The sequence below is a fragment of the Notamacropus eugenii genome, chromosome 6, assembly GCF_028372415.1.
Source record: "Notamacropus eugenii isolate mMacEug1 chromosome 6, mMacEug1.pri_v2, whole genome shotgun sequence".
Taxonomy (NCBI): domain Eukaryota; kingdom Metazoa; phylum Chordata; class Mammalia; order Diprotodontia; family Macropodidae; genus Notamacropus; species Notamacropus eugenii.
Genome location: NC_092877.1, coordinates 166,559,335 through 166,578,160, shown reverse-complemented (window position 1 = coordinate 166,578,160; position 18,826 = coordinate 166,559,335). Strand labels below are relative to the sequence as shown.

General features: G+C 35.8%; 1 long non-coding RNA gene across 1 annotated transcript in view; it reads right to left on the bottom strand.

The window, feature by feature from the left end:
• Nucleotides 1-8,084: 8,084 nt before the first annotated feature.
• LOC140510831 (uncharacterized) overlaps nt 8,085-18,826 on the bottom strand; it is a 68,919-nt gene continuing 58,177 nt past the window's right edge. The window contains exon 4 of the long non-coding RNA XR_011969379.1: nt 8,085-8,367. This is a non-coding gene — a long non-coding RNA (uncharacterized lncRNA). The remainder of the gene's footprint in view (nt 8,368-18,826) is intronic.

Here is an 18,826-nt window from a genome sequence, read left to right as displayed (position 1 = left end):
AGAAACATGAAAGTTAAACAAGAAAAAGAGAAGACACAAGGGAGTTATTAAAGCTGAATTGTTTACATTCCTACATGGAAAGATGATATTTGTAACTCATGGGACCTTTTTTAGTATTAGAATAGTTAGAGGGAATATATATGTGTATATATATATATATATATATATATATATATATATATATAGATATAGATATAGATATAGATATATATATACACACACACACACACACATACACATATATGTATGTATGTAAGTAGGTGTGTATGGGTATGTTTTCATGTGTATATTATATATGTGTAGGTATGTATATATACATGGTTGTATGTGTGTAATATATATTATATGTATATATATTGTATGTATATGTACTCTGTCTCTCTCAATATATATGTACAGATATGTGTATGTGTGTGTGTGTATACACACACACACACACACACACACACACACACACACACACATATATATGGGAAGAGAGACAGAGGGCACAGGATGAACTGAATATAAAGGGAGAATACCAAAAAAAGAAATTTTTTTTATTAATTTATTTAACTTTTAACATTCATTTTCACAAAATTTTGGGTTCCAAATTTTCTCCCCTTTTGTCCCCTCCCCCCACTCCAAAACACCGGGCATTCTAATTGCCCCTATCACCAATCTGCCCTCTCTTCTATCATCCCTCTCTGCCCTTGTCTCCATCTTCTCTTTTGTCCTGTAGGGCCAGATAACTTTCTATACCCCTTTACCTGTATTTCTTATTTCCTAGTAGCAAGAACAGTACTCGACAGTTTATCCTAAAACTTTGAGTTCCAACTTCTCTTCCTCCCTCCCTCCCCACCCATTCCTTTTGGAAGGCAAGCAATTCAATATAGGCTATATCTGTGTAGTTTTGCAAATGACTTCCATAATAGTCGTGTTGTGTAAGACTAACTATATTTCCCTCCATCCTCTCCTGCCCCCCATTGCTTCTATTCTCTCTTTTGATCCTGTCCCTCCCCAAGAGTGCTGACTTCTAATTGCTCCCTCCTCCCATTGCCCTCCCTTCCATCATCCCCCCTACCCTGCTTATCCCCTTATCCCCCACTTTCCTGTGTTGTAAGATAGGTTTTCATACCAAAATGAGTGTGCATTTTATTCCTTCCTTTAGTGGAATGTGATGAGAGTAAACTTCATGTTTTTCTCTCACTTCCCTTCTTTTTCCCTCCACTAAAAAGTCTTTTGCTTGCCTCTTTTATGAGAGATAATTTGCCCCATTCCATTTCTCCCTTTCTCCTCCTGATATATTTATCTCTCACCCCTTAATTTCATTTTTTAAAGATATGATCCTATCCTATTAAATTCACTCCGTGCTCTCTGACTCTGTGTGTGTGTGTGTGTGTGTGTGTGTGTATAATCCCACCAACTACCCAGATACTGAAAAGTTTCAAGAGTTACAAATATTTTCTTTCCATGTAGCAATGTAAACAGTTCAACTTCAGTAAGTCCCTTGTGACTTCTCTTTGCTGTTTACTTTTTCATACTTCTCTTCATTCTTGTGGTTGAAAGTCAAATTTTCTTTTCAGCTCTGGTCTTTTCATCCAGAATGCTTGAAAGTCCCCAATTTCATTGAAAGACCATTTTTTTCCCATGAAGTATTATACTCAGTTTTGCTGGGTAGGTGATTCTTGGTTTTAGTCCTAGTTCCTTGGAATTCTGGAATATCCTATTCCATGCCCTTTGATCCCTTAATGTAGAAGTTGCTAGATCTTGTGTTATCCTGATTGTATTTCCACAATACTTGAATTGTTTCTTTCTAGCTGCTTGCAATATTTTATCCTTGACCAGGGAACTCTGGAATTTGGCCACAATGTTCCTAAGAGTTTCTGCTTTTGGATCTCTTTCAGGTGGTGATCTGTGGATTCCTTGAATACTTATTTTGCCCTCTGGTTCTAGAATCTCAGGGCAGTTTTCCTTGATAATTTCATGAAAGATGATGTCTAGGCTCTTTTTTTGATCATGGCTTTCAGGTAGTCCCATAATTTTTAAATTGTCTCTCCTGGATCTGTTTTCCAGGTCAGTTGTTTTTCCAATGAGATATTTCACATTATCTTCCATTTTTTCATTCTTTTGGTTTTGTTTTGTGATTTCTTGCTTTCTCACAAAGTCATTAGACTCCACATGTTCCATTCTAATTTTGAAAGAACTATTTTCTTCAGTGAGCTTTTGAACCTCCTTTTCCATTTGGCTAATTCTGCTTTTGAAAGCATTCTTCTCCTCATTGGCTTTTTGAACCTCTTTTGCCAATTGAGTTAGCCTATTTTTCAAGGTATTATTTTCTTCAGCATTTTTTTGGGTCTCCTTTAGCAAGGTGTGGACCTCCTTCTCATGCTTTTCTTTCATCTCTCTCATTTCTCTTCCCAGTTTTTCCTCCACCTCTCTTACTTGGTTTTCAAAATCCTTTTTGAGCTCTTCCATGGCCTGAGCCCATGGTATATTTATTTTGGATGTGTGGGATACAGAAGCCTTGACTTCTGTGTCTTTCCCTGATGGTAAGCATTTTTCTTCCTCATCCGAAAGGAAGGGAGGAATTATCTGTTCACCAAGAAAGTAATCTTCTATAGTCTTATTTTTTTCCCCTTTTCTAGGCATTTTCCCAGACAGTGACTTGACTTCTGAGCATCCTTTTCACACCAACTTTGCCTCCAGATCCACCCAGCCAGTGCTTGGGGTCTGAGATTCAAATCCTGCTTCCCAGCCTTAGGGCTTTGGGCAGGGGTGGGGGGTGCTGCTATTCAATGTGAGATTAAGTTCAGGTGCTCAGGTGGGGGCAGGGCTGCCACACAGGGCTCAGTTCCCTCAGGAGGTTTATGTGGAGACCTTCAGCAATGGATCTGAGCTCCTGTCTGCTTGGGGAGCCCCTGTCCACTGCCGCCCCCACTGCTGCCTCCAGAGGGAGCCTGAGTTATGGAGACAACCCACTGCCCTCTCAGCAAGCCAAAAATACTCACTAACCCCTGGGGCCTGTGGGTGGAGGGACCTGCGTGGCTGCTGGAGATTCTGTCCCTGAACCCTCCTCGGATCTGCTCCCCTCAGTGCCCTGTGGCCAAGGCAGGGCTGGGATCTGCTCTGGGTCCAGTTTGTGATGGACCATTTGTGTCAGGTTTTCAGGGCTCTCTGGAACAGAAATCTCCTCCACTCCATTGTTTTGTGACTTCTGCTGCTCCAGAACTTGTTGGGAGTTCTTCTTTACAGATATTTTATGGGCTGTGGCTTCAGAGCTAGCATATGTGTGTCTTACTACTCTGCCATCTTGGCTCCTCCCCGAAAAAGTAAAATTTACTCTTGAGTAGAATGTACTGGGAGTGAGAGAAAGGGAGAGGTAGAATGTAGCAAATGATCTCACATAAGAAAGGCAAGAAAGAGCTTTTACAATGGAGGGGAAGAGACGGGAGATGAAAGGGAATAAGTTACCTTTACTCTCATGGTATTTGGCTTAAGGAAGGAATAACACACACTGAATTGGATATGGAAATCTATTTTACCCTGCAGGAAGGCAGGAGGGAAGGGAATTAGAGAGGGAAGATAATATAAGGGACAGCAAATTGAGGGAAGGGATCATCAGAAGCAAACACTATTGTGGGAGGGCAGGCTGAGGGAGAGAATGGAGTAAATGGAGGGCATGATAGCATGATAGGACTAAGGGAAACGTGGTTAGTTTTTTGCAGCATAACTATTAGGGAAGTGTTTTGTATGGCTACACATGTCTGACCCATATTGAATTGCTTGCTTTTTCAATGTGGGTAATGGGGGGGTGGGGGAGAAAGGGAGAGAATATGAAACTCAAGGCTTTAATAATGAGTTTTAAAAATTATTTTAGCATGCAACTGGGAAATAAGATGTACAGGCAATGGGGTATATAAATCTATTTTGCCCTGCAGGAAAATAGAGGGGAGGGATAAGGAAGGAAGAGAAATAAAAGGGAGGACAGACTGGAGGAAGGGGTGGATGGGGTGCATGCTGTTCTGGGATGGCGGATGGGAGAGATGGGGAGAAAATTTTGAATTCAAATTCTTGTGGAAATGAATGTTGAAAAATGAAAAATAAATTATATATAAAATTATATACAAATGTATATTTATATTTGAACATATTTATATATAAATATATAAATTATATATAAAAATTATATATAAAAAAAGGAAAAAAACGTACTACCTATGAGATATGTCTATGGGAAGTATGTCATCAATTTTTTTTAATAGTGTGATCTTTAATATTAAGGCCATATATCCATTTAGAATGCACTGTGGATTATGGTGTAAGGTGTTAGTCTAAACCTAATTTCTGCCAGTTGGTTTTCCAGCTCTCCCATCAGTGTTTATCAAATAAAGAGTGTTTACTATGTAATTTCTATTTTTTGCTTCATTAAGCAGTGAATTATCTAGTATCATTGCTTCTTATTCTCTCTTGTCTAGTCTGTTCCATTGATTTCCTTCTCTATTTTCCAAGTATTCCATCATATCCTCAGTAAATAATGATAGTTTATCTCCTCTTTACCCTTACTTATGCCCTTAATTTCTTTCTCTTATCTTATTTTTGTTGCTAGTATTTCATGGGCTTGCTTAAACTCTCCCCTAAACACACCCAAATACCTGTAAAAATGAATCTAAACAAATTCTAGAGCAGCAGAACCTACAAAATGACAGAGTGAAACTAATTTAGAGCCATGGAACTGCTCAAGAAGAATTTTGAAGTAAGAGAAGTAGAGGAAAAATTGGGAAGAAAAATGAGAGTGATACAAGAAAATCATGAAGAATGAGTCAACACCTTACTAAAGGAGACTCAAAAGTACTAAAGAAAATAAGACTCCATTAGAAATCAAGAAATTTTAAAACAAAACAAAAAAGAATGAAAAAATAGAACACGATGTGAAATATCTCATGGGATAAAAATCTGATTTGGAAAATAGATTGAGGAGAGATAATTTAAAAATTATTGAACTACCTTAAAGCTATGATAAAAAATAAAACAGTGTGGACACCATCTTTCAAGAAATTATTAAGGAAAATTGCACTGATATTCTGGAACCAGAGTGTAAAATAGAAATTGAAGGCATCCACTGATCACCTCTTGAAAGAGAGACTAAAAGAAAAACCCCTAGGAATATTGTAGTCCAATTGCAGAGTTCTTAGGTCAAGGAAGAAATATTATAAGCAGCCAGAAAGAAACAATTCAAGCATTATGGAAACACAATCAGAATAACACAAGATCTAGCAGCTTCTACATTAAGGGACCAGAAGGCTTAGCATATGATATTCCAGAAGTCAAAGGAGCTGGGGTTAAAAACAAGAATCACCTGCCCAGAAAAACTGAGTTTAATATTTCAGGGGGAAAGTGGATATTTGATGAAATACAGGACTTTCAAGCATTCTTGATGAAAAGATCAGAGCTAAATAAAAAATTTGATTTTCAAATACCAGAATCAAGAGAAGCATGGAAAGATAACAGAAAAGAGAAATCATAAAGGACTTATTAAGTTGAACTGTTTACATTCTTACACTGAAAAATGATATTTGTAACTCATGAGACCTTTCTCAGTATTAAGGTATTTGGAAGGTATATACACTCACACACAATATACATATATGTACATATATACACGCACACACATATGTATATGCATGTAGATATACATGCACATGTATGTATACACATAACACACATCAGTGTATATGTATATACACATATACATACATGCTTGTGGGGCACAGGGTGAGTTGAATATGAAGAGATGATATCTAAAAGCATAAAATTAAAGGGTGAAAAAGGAATGTACCAGGAGGAGGAGAAAAGGAGAAGTAGAATGGGGTAAATTATCTCACCTAAAATGAGCAAGAAAAATCTTTCACAGTGTAGGGGAAGAGGAAGGAGATGAAAGGGAATGCATGAACCTTATTCTCATCAAATTTGACTTAATGAGGGAATAACAAACACATTCAAGTGGATATGGAAATCTATCTTATCCTACAGGAAGGTAGGGGGTAAAGGGATAAAATAAGGGGAGGTGAGTATAGAAGGTAGGGTAGATTGAGGGAGGGGGTTGTCAGAAGCAGAGACTTTTGAAAAGGGACAGGGTCGAAAGAGAGAATAGTATAAATAGAGAGTGAGATAGGATGGAGGGAAATTGTCTTTCTCAACATGATTATTATGTAAGTGTTTTGCATGACTACATGTATATAACCTATATCGAATTGCTTGCCTTCTCAATGAGGGTGGGTGTGGAGGGAGGAAGTTCCAAATTCTCAAAATTTTAAAAATGCATGTTGAAAATTGTTTTTACATGTGACTGGGAAATAAGATATACAGGCAATGGGATATAGAAATCTATCTTGCTCTACCAGAAAATAGAAAAGCAAAGAAAGGAAGGGGATAAGAGAAGGGAGTGTGTGATGGAAGAGAGGTCAGATTGGAGAAAGGGGTAATCAGAATGCACACCCTTTCTTGGGGTGGGAGAAGGGGAAAGATGGGGATAAAATTTGGAGCTCGAAATCTTGGGAAAGTGAATGTTGAAAACTAAAAATTGATAAAAAAAAAGTTTAAAAAAAGTTTGTTAATTGATTAAAATGGCAATCATGGGTTAGCATACAAAATCATTCATTAAAAACTATGGAGGAATATGGTACCAGATTATGAGTGGTAATAATTTATAACATAACAAATTAGCAGTGGAAGCAAAAACCAAGTCTATAGAAAGCTTGGCTTAATATCCAACTAGACCACATCATTCCAAGAGCATAGGTAAAAGTAGCAGAAGTGTCAGATATAACAGGGGATATTTACCAGTATCTTTCAAACAATATATTTTTTTTATCATCAGTGATGGGAGATCTATCACATTTTCATTTTAACATCTCAGTGTTTTATGTCCTATAAAAGAAAATTGAAATGATACCATAAAAGGTATTTTGGAAGAATGTTTGGTCCAGATGAAATGCATACCTATGAGAGCCATGCTGTAGGAAACAAAATCTGGAAAGCACAGAGGAATAATTTTATACAAATATATACATATGTGTACATATACATATATTTTATATAAATCATTTTATATAAATATATACAAAATGATGTACTAGTTTCACTCCCAAAAAGACATTGGAAAGACATAAATAACTCAAAACTCAACTACAAACTAGAAAACCTGCTTTCTCATTTTTATAAAAGCTTTTCTTTGTGTGAAAGATCAGCACATGTATTGAGAGAATCTTTGATGAGCACATGAAATGGAAATTGACATTCTTTTGCCAAAGATTATTGTAAAATTCATCTTTATAGACACACAATCTCCTGAAATGGAAGAATATCCAAGAGTCTGCTGTGTTTATTGTTCTTCAATTATAAGAAATTACTTGATTTAAGAGAGAAAACATGAGAAAATGCAGTTTAAAGGTTTTACTCTGATAAGTGTCTCATGCATTTTTAAAAAGATCATGTAAGCATAGCCTCATAGATAACTTAGTTTAAAAACACTTTATCTCCCATAAGAAACCATGAAATAGGGAGCTGAATGTTCATCTTATGTGTTAGCCATAGTCATGGAGGATGTTTTATGAGTAATTCAAATGAAAGAGAGATTCCTGATGAGGTCTTCTAGATGCTCCTATTTATTGATGGTTTGTGTTAATTTCATCATGCCCTAGAACACTGATCCATTTATTCAACTGTTTGACCTAAGAACATATGTAGGAAAAATCAAAAGTATGCTTCGTGTCAGGACATGTGATTTGATGGACTCCTGTGATTTGATTGATTTGGATGTTTTCTCCAGTGATGTACCCAGCAGCCCATCTACATCTGCCCATCCTGAGTGACTCTTATTGTGTCCTCCCAAATTTTCATCATAGCTGGGTCTACCCATCATCCTGAAGGCGTTCCCTGTTTTCTCTGGCATCAAAAGGATACCAATAAATCACTCAATCTATTAACCTATCATAGCTTGCCCTTATCATGTGACCAACCCATCTTCTTTTCCATCATATTGATACATATATATTAATTTTTGTATATGTAGTATATACAGATTATATCCGTATTTCCTTTGTGAAAATTTTTACTCATATCCTGAGATCCACAATGATTATGTTACAGTTTACATCATATGTCTCATCATTGCCCACTGTGTGTCATTTATTTCTCTTCTCCCTTCTGGTCTTTAAGTGTCACCTCCAGTCCCCTGGATGCTGATTTTCAGTGTGAGTCAGACTTCGGCTTCTCCACGTTATGTGTTATTTATTTTTCACGACGATTCCATATAAAAAAGCTTCCCTTCTTGATTGTTTCCTGGTGGCTGAAGCACTCCAAAAGTATGAAAATCTTCTTTTATTCCTTTAACAGAAAGTAATAAGATTCAAATTCACTGACATGCAAACGAATGAATGGATAAATGAATGAACAGATAAGTGAATAGATCAGTCAATGGATAGACAGATAGATACTTAAAGAAGCAGGAAGACCCTGGGCCTCTTTGGGGGAGAGAGAAGGGAAAGTGTGTCTGTTCCCATGAAGTTTGCTCAGGGGAAAGGAAGCTATAGTTACATCTGATCACAGATATGGAATTGATGTGTCTCAAAAAATCATTGTCCATGGATTTCATAACAGGAAATCGTTCAAAAACGGCACATATTCACCACTTTCTAATGTAATTGTTGCTCATTGAAAAGTATTAGAGGTCAGTGGGAACTGACTGCAGGAGCATTTCTCTTAGGCTTTTGACTCATTGAGCATGAAAAATTAATAAGGGACCTATTGCTTAAACTTAGACCCATTATCTTTATCTGTTGGGGATGTAGATTTTTATGACTTTTGGCCTTGGTCTGGTGATTACACTGTCTTCTCCAGGATTCTCCTAACTCATCAGGGACTCTCAATGTCCTATGTCTCACACTTGCCAAGCCCTCATTTCTATGACATTGAACTCTACTAAAGCTCCAGTCCCAGGAAAATACCATGGAAGACTCTTGGCCGCACAAATCCACTAATCTTATTTCTAGTCCAAACTAGTATAGAATCCCAATTAGTAGCTAACATGCCTAAAATCCTAACCACCCATTAAGCATTGGAAACATTCTAAAGGTCAATGTAGAGGCATTTAACTTGGAATGATGGTTGATGAGTAGCTATTAGAAATCCTGTGGCATCACTGACCATCATCTTTTTTAAAAATACATTTTTATTGATTTCATTAAACATTTCCCAATTACATGGAAAAATTTAACATTCAATTTTAAAAATTTTGAGTTCCAGATTCTTTCCCTTTCAACTATCCTTCTCCTTCACCTTGTGAGGACAATCAGTATAATATCAATTTAGACATAAAGTCTTGAAAAGCATAATTCCATATTAGACATATTGCAAAAACATACATACACATACACACAGAAAACAAAAATTTAAAAAGTAGAAAAAAAGTATACTTCAATCTTCATTCAGAGTTCTTCAATTGTCTCTATGGAGGTGGATGACATTTTTCATCATGAGTTCTTTGGAATTGTGTTGGATTGTCTTAGAGTAGCTAAGTCTTTCATAGTTGATAATTGTTACAATATTGTGGTTCTGCTAATATAATATTGTCCAGATTTTTCTGAAACCATGCTGCTCATTATTTCTTACCTCACAATAGTATTCCATCCCAATCATATACCAGAACTTGTTCAACCATTCCTCAGTTGATGAGTATCCCATCAACTTCGAATTCTTAACCACCATAAAAAGAGGTGCTAGAAATATTTTTGTATAAATTGGGCCTTTCTCCTTTTAAAAAAAAATCTCTTTGGAATACAAACCTTGTAGTGGTATTGCTGAATCAAAGGATGTGCACAATTTAAAAGCCTGTTGGGTATAGTTCCAAATTGCTCTCCAGAATGTTTGGATCAGTTTACAGTTCCACCAATAGTGCATTAGTATCCCATTTTTTACATATCCCCTCCAGCATTTGTCATTTTTCTTTTCTATCATCTTAGCCAATCTGATAGAAGTAAAGTGGTATTTCAGAATTGTTTTAATTTACATTTTTTTCATGTGAATATTGATAACTTTGGTTCCTTTTTCTGAAAACTGCCTGTTCATATCATTTGACCATTTATCAATTTTTTTTCTACAAATTTGCTTAGTTTCTCTTCATATTTAAGAAACGAGGCTTTTATTAGAGAAAATTACTGTAAAAATTTCCTCCCACTTTCCTAGTTTCCTTCTAACTTTGGCTACATTAGTTTTGTTGGTGCAAAACCTCTTTCATGTAATTAAAATTATTCATTTTATTTCTCATGATCTTCTCTATCTCTTGTGTGGTAATCAATTTCCATAGATTTGACAGGTACTTTTTCCCCATGTTCTCTTATTTTGCTCATGTTATCACCCTTTATGCCTAAATCATTTATCCATTATGATCTCATCTTGCTATATGATATGAGATATTGGTCTATGCCTAGGTTCTGTCTCACCAATTTTTGTTTAATGATGAGTACTTGCCCCCAAATCTTGGATCTTTGAGTTTATCAAACACTATTTGATAAAATGATTTACTGCTTTATATTGGGTGCCTAATCTATTCAACTGATACAACATTCAATTTCTTTTCCAGGACTAGTTAGTTTTAATATTACTGCTTGTAATATAGTTTGAAATTTGGTATTGTGAAGTCACCTTGTTTCATGGATTTCCTTGATATTTTTTTTACTTCTTATACTTCCAGATGAATTTTGCTATTAATTTCATATAATATTTATATAATAATATTTTTGTATAATAAAAATAATCTTTGGTACTAAATAAGTAAGTTAACTTAGGTAGACTTGTCATTTCTATGATATTGGCTCATCCTATCAATCAGCAATTAATATTTCTCTAATTGTTTAGATGTCTTTATTTGTGTTAAAATCATTTTGTAATTCTGTTCTTATAGTTTCTAGGTTTGTTGTGGCATGTAGAATCCTCAGTATATTATATTGTCTGCAGCTATTTTTCCTTCTCTTTCTCTCTCTTCTGGGTTTTGTTGATCATCATCTTTTGATGACCCTGAGCAAACTGAGATTTAACAGATTCTTCTCTAGAAAGACATCAGAAAAAGAGCTTATAGACTATGAGCACAGTATATCATTTCTGCTAAAATTATTCTTGGTGCGTAATGAATCTTCACCAAGTTTTATTTTAATCTTAGGCTTTAGTAGTATTATAATTAGCATAAGCAATCAGGTTCCTGTAATTAATTTAAGGACATCTTATTTGATTAGATGTTCAAGGTATTCATTTTTCCCTTAGAACAAAAGGAAGACTTATAGTTTTCATGTAAATTTGTTGTATTGGCTAATCAAATGGAATGACCTCCACTGCCCTACCTACTCCCTTGAAGGATATTCTGGAAAATATTTTGATGTTTCCTTGTAGTGTAACTCTTAGGAATAATAGAGTCACATAATTTCGGAGTTAGAAGACAACTCAGAAGCCATTTAGTCCAAGTCATATCTGAACTACAATCCCCTTTACAACAAACTGAATCATAGGCATACATAGAACATGGGCTAGCGTTCTCTGGGAGAGTATTGCTATATCTTCTTTCTCTGAGAGAAAAAGGAAGGATCAATGATAATGTTCCACCTGTGTGGGTCAGCACATCCCTCCCTCATCTTGTGTACACTTATGTCCCTGATGGTTTATTAACAGCCTTTGTTTGAAGCCTCCTGCCCCCAACCTCTGTGAAGAGGAAACCAATGCTTATCAGGGCAACCTATTCTCCTTTTGAAATTTTAAAGATATTAATCAATACCTTGTACAGGGATTCCAAATGATATGAACCATTTCTCTTCCAAAAAACTTTTTTACTGCCCATTTTGAGTAGAGATAAGCAGGATGCAGTAGAAAGAATATTATATTTCAAATCAGAGATGTGACTCTGTTGCTTACTACCTGTATGTTAGGGTTAAGTCTAACCCTGTTACTTGACTTTTATAAACTTTCCCCCCCTCAACTTTAAAATGAGACTTGGTCTACATTAAGGGATCTTAATCAGGATACATGAAACTGAACTTTTAATATTTTGATAACTGTATTTCAATAAAATTGGTTTTCTTTTATAATCCTAATCCTATGTATTTTATTTCGCACATTTAAAAATATTAAGGGGCCTGTTAAAGAGGTTCATGACACAAAAAATATTAGGAAACCCTGGTATATATGATTTTAAAAGATGTCTTTCAAGCTTAAATCCTGTAATCCTTGAAAGAATGAATGTCATCTTCTCCACCAAGGAACTATATAACCATCCAAATTCTAATTTCTAACATCATCATGGGTCATCAATCTAATACTGAAGAATTCATGATAATCTTAATAATGTTTCCAAATGGACCTTTAAAGAAACTGTCTCAATTGACCCCCCTCCCCCTGAATTCGTGCTTTTCTCTTTTCCCTTGTAAATAAATCCTAGAAAATTACATTTGTGTTTATTTAAAACACAGGTTTACTTGGGTTCCAAAGAATAGACCATATTAACTTATTTTTGGTTCAGAGCAGAACTGTTTGACTTAATGACTTATTGACTAATTGTTTGACTTAAACATCCTCATCATTAGTACTGCATTATCAGTACAGGTATCAGTAAAAAGGCAGCGGATGAGAAGGCCTTCATATGACTGTCCTTTTTCATGGGGAGCTACTATGATTTAAACCTAGACAACCACAGAAGCCCAGATAACTAAGGACACACAAAAGAACAAAAAGAAAATATCACACCACAGCCCATTGGCACGTATTGATACTGCTGTTGATTTTCAAACCTTTGACTGCTATTCTTTTCCCTTTCCCTTCCCTTCCTTTTCCCTAGGTCTACCTACTCTCAAATAAAAACCAAAACAGAACAAAAACAAAATCCCCCAAACAAACAAAAAACTAGAAGGAAGAAAGGAATAGGAGGAGCTTGATTTTATTTTGTAGTGCTATTAACTGACCCAAAATGTCCATGGCGATCTGTATGAGGTTTCTGTGGGATCTTGAGATTCAGGGGTGGGCTGGAGTCAACTCAAAACAGCTCAAGAGAGTTGATCGTTAAATTTTCATCATTAATGTTTACATCTATGAAATCAGTAATCACTATAACTCAGGAAATGATCCATTATTTTGTTGTTTTTCTAGACTTAAGAAAATGACAGAAAATTTCAATAGTGGAGATTAAACTTAAAAGTATATTGTGAGAACATTTTCTCTTGTTAAACATTTGCCAGAAATATTCTGATGGGATCACAGGGGCAAAGAAATTTAGAGTTAAAAAAAAGGGATCTTAGGAAGTACCTGGTCCAAACTTTCCATATTAATACTATGGGAAAATAAGGTCCAGATATATTAAAGAATCACATAGAATCTGAGAATTGGAAGTGATATTAGAGGCCAATTAGTTCAGTTCAAACTGTACCTACAAAAGACTCTCTCCTGTACCATATCCAACAAGTCATTTAGCTTTTCCGCAAAGTTCTATAAAATAGGGGAAACCCAACCTCCTAAGGCAGATCAAGTCACCTCAAAAATTACTTAATATTTTATTTTTTCCAATTACATGTACAAACAATTTTTTTCATTAATTTTAAAAATATTTAAGTTCAAACTTCTCTCTCTTTCTCCCTCCTCACCCCCCTCCTGAGAAGATGAGAGACTTGATTTAGGTTATACATGAGTAGTTATGCAAAACATATTTCTATATTAGTCATGTTGTGAAAGAAAACAGATCAAAAAAAACCTCAAAGAAAAATAAGATAAAAAAATATACTTTGGTCTACATTTAGTCTCTGTTAGTCCATTCTCTGGAGATGAAAAGCATTTTTCATCATAATTCCGTCAGAATTGTCTTGGTTTGTTGTATTGCTGAGGATAGCTAAGTCACAGCTTATCATCATACAGTATTGCTTTTACTGTTTACAATGTTCTGGTTCTACTCATTTCACTCAGATCACTTTTGGATAGTGCTATTTTGTTAGAAAGTTTTTCTGTACCTCAAGGAGAAATGTATTATTTACTAATTCTACCACCTAGTACTCCTACTCCTAGTACTGCTCTCTGAGGTCTAGCAGACCATCTGTTTCCATTTCTATTTGACAGAAACTCAAAAATACTTAAAGACGATCACCTCCTCCCTGTAATTTTCTCTTCTCCAGACTGAATATCCCTAGTTCCTTTAACTTATCCTCATGTGTCAGGAAATTATGGGGCCCTTCACTATTCTGGTTGACCTCCTCTGGATACTTTTCAGCTTATCAATGTCCTTCCGAAAATGTAGCAACCAGAACTGAAAGTAATACACAATACTCTGTCTTGACTAGTGTAGAGTACAACAGGTCAAGTGCCTCCCCATTTCTACACTCTATGTATCAGGATCATACGTTATAGAGCTAAAAAGGTCTTTAGAGGTAATTTTTTTCCAACCTGTCCATTTTATAAATAAAGAAACTGAGTTCCAGAGAGACCCAAGATCACATGGTCATAAGGCTGGAATTTGAACTCAGGTCCTGTGACTGCATACTCAGCATTATTTCCACTTCTCTGCACTGCCTTCATCAGTGCAAGTTGAAATTGCATTATCTCCTTTGTTTGTTGCATTGTACTGTTATTTCATGTTGAACTTGAATCTTTCCCATCTTATACTTGTGACGTTCCTTTTTGAGCACAAATATCAGACTTTACCTGTGTTTATTCCTATTACATTTCATGTTATTAGAATACATATAATATTCCAGCCCCTTGATATTGCTTTGTGTTCTGACTCTATTTTCCAGTGTATTAGCTATTCCTTTGAGCTTTTTTCACTTGAAAATTTGAGAGAAATGCTCTCCATATCTTCATCCAAATCACTGATAAAAATGTCAGCAACATAGGATCAAGTATGAATCCCAGAGGAACTGAACTGGACTCCATCTGACTTGATACTGATCCATCTAATAACCACTCTGTAGCTAGCTATTCAACCAGTTCTGAATATGCCTAACTTGCTGCCTAACTTACTGCCTAGCCTATGTCACTCCATCTTTTCCATAGGAATTCTATTAGAGAATTGGTCAAATGCTTTACTAACATCCATGTAATGCAGCATTGATCTACCAATCCACTAGAACTGCCAAAAAAAGAAATAAGATTAGTCTGGCATGACATATACTTGATGAAACTTTGCTGGATTTTTTAAAAAATCACTGCTTCCTTTTCTAGATTCACTAATCCCTTCTTTAATAATAAAATCTAAGTATAATCCCTCTGGATCTGTGTCCCTATCCTCTTTCCTGGAACATGGTTGTATTCCAACCTTTGGTGGCCCATGAAAGAGGAAGACATTGGGAATGGGGAATAAAAGTGAGAGTATGCCAAACGAGGGAAGAACAGAGGTCTCAAACCCTCTCACATTACAAAATTCCTAGTGCAGATGAATCAGATTAAAATATAATTGGGAAATGTTTAACAGAATAAATAAAAATACAACACAGCATAGATAATGTTTGCGGTTTTCTAAGTCAATGTACACCTGCAGGAATTTGTTGTTATTTTAGTTTGACACTGGTGATATAAAACATAACTTGTCAAAGGGGAAAACAATCTAGAATGTAATTACATCATTTGGAGAAACAGAAGCACAGACAGAGATGGGACATAAGCTAATGTTGTTAGTAAGCCTGTCCTTTTTCCCCTCTGGTTTCTGGAGAGGACTGAAAAATCTGGGCTGCTAATGACCCATAGAAACCTGAGTTCAGTGTATTTGCTGGTATAAGGGAGAGTAGTGAGTGGAAAAGAGCAGTCTAAGGAGGTAATGAGGACATAGAGTGCCCAGATATAGAAGATGTGGAGTTGAAGATGAACATAAGAGCAACAGCATTAGAAGACGGTGAGAATTTAGTCTAGAGTATCCATCCCAGATACCGGACACTCATGGTGAGTAAGTGTAGAGTTGAATGGCTATTGCTAGTTGATAGCAGCAGGAGAATAGTGGTTCATATCTAACTATTTAATTATTTATCTTGAAATCCCTAGGCATGTGTAAGTCACAGAGAAACTATGGATACAGTCATTTTATTCTTTTACCTTTATTGTTGAGAGCTAAGAATCATATGTAATTAAGTGGTGCTAGTATGATTGATTTTCCTGAAACATAACAGGGAAGATAAAAGAGAGGAGTTTCCCTGTGGGTGGCAACATCAGAATCTGTTACAATTCAGTTGAATAATCACACACACACACACACACACACACACACCCAAACCCATGAGTAAAAAGCAGGAGAATAGATGTAAATGACTTTCTGAGAACCACAGAGTTTTATGTTACTACAAGGAAATAGCAGGCTCTTGGCCCTCATCACCAAAAAGCTGGGAAGTACTGAACATTTGTTAGTTAAATAGGTGTTTACCAGTAATAAAAGTCAAATTCATTGACATCTATTGACATTGTATTTTTATTTATCTTGCTATGTATTTCCCAATTACTTTTTAATCTTGTTCAGCTGCATTTGACTCCGCTAGGGTAGTGGAGGCAGCACTACACCTGAAATCAGGAAGAACTGAGTTCTCATCCTGCCTCAGAGGCACTCACCTGCTGTGTGACCTGTTGCAAGTCACTTGACCTCTTTCAGACTCAGTTTTCTCAATTAAAAAATGGGGATAATAATGTCACCTGCCTCATATTGTTGTGAGAATTAAAAGCCGCAATTTCTTTAAAAGATCTTTACTAACCTTAAAGCACCATAAAAATGTTAGCTACTGTTGCTGTTAATAATAATAATAATAATAATAATAATAATGCAAACAGCAGAGCCAGGACTCAAACTCAGGTCTTCTGACTCCACATTTCTTCTCTCATTGCACCATGTTCTTCATGATAATGCTTATTTGTTCTCTGAAGTGCTGTGGTCTCCAAGTGCTACTTTAGCTTTAAATGTTAGCTCTGAGAAGTGTTTGGTAATCAAGCAATCTTAATTGGGAAATTTTACTCCCAAGGCAAATACTACAATCTTTGCCTGTGAAAAGTGAGATGAAGTAGACTTTTAATATAGAAGGGGAGGTACTAAGATACCATCCAACAGAGACCCCAGGATATTGTTTTAAGTCAATGCTGGAGGGGCTTTGTGGTAGTGGGGATTGGAGGGTGGAGGTAGAAAGACATCCTGGCTGTCATCTGGTAGTTTCCTCTTTTAATTACTTATTCTTTCTAATTAGATGCTGATGTTCTATTGTATCTAGGCTTATGAAGTACTGGAAGTGGTTTCAATGCCCTCTGAAACTTGGTACTCTTGGGTCAAGGTCCTGGATGGTTCACCTTACTTACTGCTTAGACAGCACATCACTCCCTTAGAATAGACTTGCCACAAGTGAAATGAGCAGGACCAAGAGGACATTGTATACAGTAACAACAATATCTTATGATGAACTGTGAATAACTTCATAATTATACTCAATAATAGTAATCCAAGACAATTCTGAAGGACTTAGGATGAAAAATGCTATCTACCTCCAGAGAAGAAATGCAGGTCAAAGCATACTTTTTCTTTATTTTTTGCTAGGTGCTTTTTTTTTTATCACAACATGACTAACATGGAAACATGTTTTGTATGCTGGAACCTGTATAACCTATATAGAATTGCTCTTCTTTTTGACAACAGGATGTTTATCCTTCTTTTATACTAGTACATCTCCATTATTCACAGGTTTTTGTTTTTGGACAGGCTCTGCCAGTTTATGTGCTAAGTGCTGAGGATTAAAAAAAAAAAGAGGAAAAACTGGTTTCTGCCCTCAAGGAGCTCACAGTCTAATTGCTTCTTATGATTGTGTCAGCCCCGCAATATAGTTCTTCTTGCATTTCTTGGACTCGTGAAGGGCAAGCCAGGTGCTGTCTTTCTAATTCCTTACTTGTCATGGGAATTAACATCCTCTTAGTCAATTTTGTTCTGTCCTTTTCAGTAAAGCAATTGTTCTCCCTGGCAATCAAAGTGATGCAAAGTAAGGGTTGAGCTGCAGTGAAAAGAATCTTGGTTTGAGGGTCAAATGATTTCAGTTTGAATCCTGGCAAGTTTCTTAGCTTTTTTGAAGCAATGTTGTCTCATCTGTCAAATGAGAGTTTTGGACTAGATAAACTTCCAAGTTGTAAGTCTTTGATTGTATGTCTTTTGTTTTAATGGTATAGGGACCCTTTAGGTTTTTAAAAGTTTTCTATTTAATATTTTATTTTTCTTGTTACACATAAAAACAAGTTTTAACATTCATTTTTTGATATTTTGATTTCCAAATTCTCTCCTTCCCTCCTTCCCCTCGTCTCTAATTCAGAAGGAAAACAATTTGACCTAGGTTATACATGCACAATCACGCAAAACATATTTACATTTTGGTCATGTTGTGAAAAGAAAACACAGGGCCACCCCCCCTCCTCAAAAAAAAAAAACAATAATCAAGAAAAATAAAGTAAAAAAAAAAGTATGCTCTGATATACATTGACTCCATCAGGTCTTTCTCTGGAGCTGGACAGCATTTGTCATCGTAAGTACTATGGAATTGTTTAAGATTATTGTATTGCTGAGAATAGCTAAGTTATTCACATTTGATCATCGTATAATATTGCTGTTACTGTGTACAATGTTCTCTTGGTTAGGCTCACTTCACTTTGCATCAGTTCATGTAATTTTTTCCAGGCTTTTCTGAGAGCAGCCTGCTCATCATTTCTTATAATACAATCAAATTCCATCAATTTTCAATTCTATGCCACCTCAAAAAGAGCTGCTATAAATATTTGTGTATATGTAGGTTTTTTTTTTCTTTTTCCTTTTTTATCT